Source organism: Calidris pugnax, unplaced genomic scaffold, assembly GCF_001431845.1.
Source record: "Calidris pugnax isolate Ruff unplaced genomic scaffold, ASM143184v1 scaffold336, whole genome shotgun sequence".
NCBI lineage: Eukaryota > Metazoa > Chordata > Aves > Charadriiformes > Scolopacidae > Calidris > Calidris pugnax.
This window is the reverse complement of record NW_015091127.1, coordinates 621,662-628,141: the sequence shown is the minus strand read 5'-3', so window position 1 is coordinate 628,141 and position 6,480 is coordinate 621,662.

Sequence of the window (6,480 nt, the reverse complement as noted above, 5' to 3'; positions counted from 1 at the left end):
CTGGCTGCTTACAGTAAAAATAAAGGTGATAAAAAGGCTATCACTTAAATAAATTATCTTACTGCCTAAATCTAACAGGAGAAATGCTGTTTTCCACTCCAGCACCAGCTGCACGCTAAGCTTTGAGGAGCTCCGTTCCTCTCATTACTTAACTACACGGCTTTATTCTTGTCGAGTTATAATTGCCTACATTTTTAAAAATAATAATAGTCAAATTTTTGTCATGCTTTTTCCCTGTTGTCCACCAGATAGCAATTTTCTGCTGGATTAAACATCTCAAAATCCTTCAGGAATATGTACATACTGACTAATTATATGAAAAAGAGCTTTGTTGTTTGGGCTTTGAACATAGCAGGAGACTTTTGAATTACGGATTGAAATTTTATGCAGTTAAATAATTTCCATATGGATCTCTTTCTCTTCTCAAAGCCCTGATCTAGTATATAACAGCAAAATGCTAAAAAGTTTATGCATTTGAGTAGAACAACTTTAAATGGAACTAATTAACTGGGCATAATTTTAGATACATCTTTAAGTTCTTTGATGAATCAGGCACAACATTTTTGGTTGTTTTTTTTTTTTCCCCTCTCTCTCTCCATCAGAAAAATCCAAATACATGGGAAGAGGAAAGCGGAAAATAAACACATATACCAGGAGTTTATCCTAGATAACAAGTTTTGGTACTTATATAGTTCAATATTGAAATATCACTGGGAAAGACTGTCATATATTAGATGAAGAAATATATTTTCTTTTAAAATACATAATGTTGCTGACGCAATCTACAGAGTGGAGTCAGATTCCCATTTACGTGGCTCATGAGATCTAGTGTATTAACGGTAAATACTCCTCAATGCGATGTAAATAAGAACATCTCTTGAGTATAAAACACCAGTTTCCACATCCAACTCCAAAAAGGCAGCTTCGGAAACAGTGGCCCCACTAAGGGTGCCTGCCCAGGCTGCAGGAACAACTCCTCACCTGCAAGATCCATCCTGGTGACACACACACACTGGCCAGCGCAGGTTGTCAAAAATCAGGGTATTTCTTCTCCTTCTGAGCCCTGCCTTGCTCTTCTCAGGCACAACTGATCATCAGGAAAGGGGAATTTTGAGTGATTCTTGGAATTGTACTCAACTGCTCAGATGTGCTAGAAAGTAGAAGTAGTCTTATTATTGTAAAGTTCAGAACTGATGCTGGTTTATCGACCATTGACTTGCAACAAGTTTCCTCAATAGCTTTAGTCTTTTAATGTTGCAGGCAAATGACCTTCTACGGAAAGTGAGCAAAGTGTCTCTGGGGGGTGACAAGAGCTGTGCCTCCCAGACTGTATCCCTGCACGACTAACTGGGTGTTAGTACTTTCTCCATTTACACTCCCTCTCTCCCTTCGGCGCGATGGTGTCGTAGACTGAGCAATGAACTTGCCTCCAGCACAGGTTTTGGTCTCAGCTCTGAGAGCGTCCTTGGGCAAATCATCTTTCTGTGTGCTTCAACCTTAGAGTCACACAATGGTTTGGGTTGGAAGGGACCTTAAAGACCATCCAGCCCCACGCCCTGCCTCGGGCAGGGACACCTCCCACTAGACCCGGTCATCCAAAGCCCTGTCCAACCTGGCCTTGAACCTTCCCAATGATGAGACGAGGTTAACAGTTCTGATTTACAACACACGTGAAAACATCTCAACAACAGAGTTCAAAACACTTTACAGTTCACTGAAATAGCACTGTGGGCTCCAGAAACAACCACTCTTTCCCTCCTTTCTTCTACCTCCTTCTCTGGACCAAAATCCAAACAAACAGTCCTCAGTTGAAAAGTTTTAATGTTTCGTGCAGTGTAGTTTACAGAGTATAAAAATGGGGAGGCCAAGTAAGAGTATAAACCAGTAGTGAAATGATGGTCTGTAAAGTGTACGTGGTGATGATGGAGGGAGAAAGAACCAGTTCCACCATGGATAAGAGTTACATCTAGCTCTTCTCCTTCTTGGGGACACCTTTAAGCAAACTTAATCCGAGGGAATACTCCAGCATCTGGGGTTTTACAAGCTTGGTGAGCTGGTGAAGGGATGTCAAGAACCATGGACCGGAGGCAAAGGAAAACACGCTTTAATGCCCGAGACGTGGGCCTTTGCTCGCTTTGGACACCCATTAAATGAGCTCTCACAGTTTTCGTGCTCAAATCATTTTCCATTAAATGCAAAATTAGAGGCTATTTATGAACTTTGAATAAATGCTCCTGCATTTTTACAAATGACCACAATGCGAGGCACATGCAAATCCAGCAGCTGCAGGCAATCAGGGCACCGCCACGCCAGGAACAGACTCCTCTTCTGGCACATGTAAATCCACATAATGAACCTGAGTCACCAAATGTAGCCGCAGAGTTGCATAGTCATGCTAATCAAGGCACGCCGATAAAAACCACTAAAACCTGTTATTCAGAAGGGTTTGTATATGAGCAGTTGTAGAGTCGCAAAATTGCAGGGGAGGGGCAGAGTCCTTCTGCTGGGGCCACAAGTTTATCAGCTCCTCTGGCTACGGCACTTCCCAGAACTCCATCACTTACAAAGAAAGTAGAGATTTCCAGAGGGGTTTTGTTTAGCTCTGGACTGCAATGTTTGAATTCCAAAACGCAAAAGAAACCACCACCCCAGAAGAGTGATAGATGCTCAGAGCCGAGCTGGAGGCGCGGACATGGAGGGAACTGAAAGGTACGTGAATCAGAAGCCTGAGCAATGGGCTAGTTGAGATGGCAAACAGGTTTGTCTAACTAGGTGATTAGATAGTCCCTCACAAGAGGTACAAGTACACCTTTACAATATATACAACCAACAGTGACTCCGAAATTACCTGGTCTCTGAGAGCAACAAAACTCCTAAATCTCATTGGCGCTGAAAATATTTCAAATCAGCAGTTCTCCTATTGCTTGGCTTCAGCTGCTTGTGCTGCGTTTCTGAGCGGCTGCAGGTGCTGGAAAAAGATATTCACTTCAAATATTTTATTTATCTGGAATGAAACAACCTAAAAAATTAATAGCAGACTTAGTGCAGTCCTATCTATTCATGCAGATGGAATGAGAGAAATTTATAAGGGTAACTTTAAGAGAACTCCTGAAGCGCAACTGAACGGTGCAATACATGAGACGTGGCATCAAAAAACTTTAAGGTTAAATTCTTGGCTCACACAAAGATCTACCCTATTAACCGGAGAGGAAAGGTGAGCCAGAATTTAAGACAACTTCCAATTTTTTAATTAATCTACTTCAAGGGAACCTTCCTTGCTGTCTCCTCCCAGAGTTTTATATTAACCGGAGAGGAAAGGTGAGCCAGAATTTAAGACAACTTCCAATTTTTTAATTAATCTACTTCAAGGGAACCTTCCTTTCCCCTCCTTGCTGTCTCCTCCCAGAGTTATGTTCCACGTATCCAGGCTCATAAAAATGGGAGACAAAGACTGGTAGCGTTATTCCTTTGCTGGTCTCGCTGTGTTATGCAAACCTACTTATGAACTAAAAGCTCTCTTCTACTTCTCTGTATTTCATTTTAATGCATCACTCAACACCTTCTCTACTGTGCTTATGAGGCTGCTCTGAAAAACTGTGAATTTATGTTACTTCCTAAGGTTTTTGCTTTCTTATATACTGCTTTCACCTAAACAACTGTCTCAAGCACACTCTTTAAGAGAATGTTTCTTTCCCCTCTCATCAAAGATTAATTCCGACTATTTCTAAATTTTGGCTTGTTAGTCTTTAACTGGAACTCTTCCAGTCCTCCATAAGCCTACAAGTCTTCATATGGTGAGTCTAAGAGTCAAAAAGCTTTGCTTTCTCTTCCTGAATTTAATTTGTAAGAATGTGAACTAGATGTTCATGTTTTATATATAACAGTTTACCAAATCCGATGAAGAAAGTGGTTTTTGTGACTGGTCTACCTATGCCAAAACTTCAAAGCCAAGACCATCCTTTCAAAATGGTCCAGACTGACCTGCAGGTGGAACCTCGCAGCATCAAGCCCAGCTGCTTCCCATGGGGTTCCCAAGTAGCCCGAAGCCGTGGTTGCTGCCCATCCCAGGAAGACACAATTGCATCATTTCAAGCCGAGGGAACCGCAGTGCCATGTTATTTAGATGAGTAACATCAATAGCTCCCTCTCTGCTGCTGACTCTCATTTCTGAAATCACGACTGCCTGAAGATCTGGCTTTCACTGCTGGAATTGTTTCCTTTAGAAGAAAGGCTTCACCTTGAAGATTGTTTGGCGAGAAGAACGGGAAATAAATATTTAAGGTGCTATTCAACAGCGAGGTCTATATAGAAATGGGTTTATTTTATTGCTGCAACCAAAGAGATCTCATTCACGATAGCGCTCGCTGATGATACCAGCGGGAGGCTGTTCACAGCTAAACCCACGGGCAGGAGGAATTCTGGCACGTTTACAGCAGCGCTGGGAAAAGACACAGCGCTTCCTCCTCCTGCCCCCGTTGTTCCCCAGCAGAGTGAACGACTTGGAAATGACATTTGACAGATTTCGCACAAATCCAGGTACGTGACAGTACACGGTCCGACCCTACCAGAACAACTGTTATTCACGATAGCGCTCGCTGATGATACCAGCGGGAGGCTGTTCACAGCTAAACCCACGGGCAGGAGGAATTCTGGCACGTTTACAGCAGCGCTGGGAAAAGACACAGCGCTTCCTCCTCCTGCCCCCGTTGTTCCCCAGCAGAGTGAACGACTTGGAAATGACATTTGACAGATTTCGCACAAATCCAGGTACGTGACAGTACACGGTCCGACCCTATCAGAACAACTGCGCACTGGGTGAATCAGCAGAAAGACAACAGCCTCATCCTACCGAAAAGCTTCCTTTGGCAAACCCCTAAAACTCATTTATTGGCCTCTGAAGGACAAGCTGTAGCTGTTGAACAAGGCTGCAGAGATATTTGAATAAGCCTGAAGAGCGTGAAGCTGTCATTCTCGGCCTGTAAGAGTATTATTACCCAAATTTAATGTTATTTGCCAGGAAACCCTGAACTCCCAAGGCTGGGAATGGGGTGCTCGTGTATCATTAGGTCTGCTCACAAAAAAGGCTGTGTATTTACATACACAAAGGTGCTGACTTTCAGGTAGGAGGCCAGACAGAGGCACAACAGGTACAAGAAATCTGCACAGTTCTGAAGGAAATTGCACAATTTTTACCTAATACCTGCTACTCCAAAGTGACATTCAAAATTATGGCTTAGTGTATTTTCCAAATACCCAAACACACTGCCTTCTCCAGGAAAGGGGTAAAGAATAAAAAAGGAAGGACCACACAGTGCTTGTTCCCTGACTCCCAGTGAGCATCACCCAGCACGGAGATGGTCTGGGAGGGAGATGCCAGCAGCACCAGGGCAGGGAGCTCCGGCTGAGAGGGGACCGACCAGCTCCCAATAATCACCTCAAAATTATGGCAGGCTTAGATAATTTTACAATAAAGTAATATAAGTTTATGGGAGCGTTATGGTAGGGTCTTCTCTTGCCTGATGCATGCGATAAGAACAGATGACACAGAACGTGACATTCATCTTCCTGGCCAGGATTGTTATTTTAACAGTGTTGTAAATCAAATTTAAGAAATTAAGGAAAATGTTGTACTTCAAATTATGTGCTATAACCTCATCTCATCTATTAGGTGCTTAATTGTGGCTCATATGAGCTATAATTACATATGAGCCACGAGCCTTTGCATTGATTATGTGTATGTATATTACTAACAATTGTTTCAAGAAACATTCAGCATTTATAATACCTTAAAAAAACAGCAGGAAAATACACCTGTTTTACAATACACAGCTTTTCCACTAAAATTGAAGGATTGATTTGTATGAAAGGATCAAACCTCTATTATTAATAACTTATAATATAAATCATTTGATCTTAAAAAATAAAAACCCAGCAGCAAAGCCCACTGTCCATCACTGTCAGGTCTTTCAAGGGGGCAAGAGGAAAGTGAAGTTGTTAAGAAACACTTTTAATTCCAAGTAAGGGCCAGAAGAATGTTCTTAACCTGGTTTGAAACATGACATTAGATGAGTGACCGGCAAAGAATACCGTGGGGAACAGGCCCTTCCCTGAGAACGGGCAGAAGAGGTGCCAAGAGGCAAGACTGCTGCTCCCAAGGGCTGCTGTGGACATTTTCACATCTATTTTTCCACTGTTGTTGCCCTTCACTGTTTTAATCACCATAATCCAACTATGGAAGTACCTCCCTACGCCTTCATCATGCACCTCAACCATATAACCATTAAACAACACACCTGCCTTAGGTGCTGTGTCCAAACCTCCCAGTTCCCCTTCCCACCTCAAACAGCTCTTCCTCTTAACGGGAATTACTTGTGCTTAATTACCTCAGCAGGTGTAAGAAATGAATGCCTCGCTGTTAATTAGACTTTCTTCCTAGGTGCAAAATACATTGTATTAAGGAGGATTGAAGGTGCCCTGTGC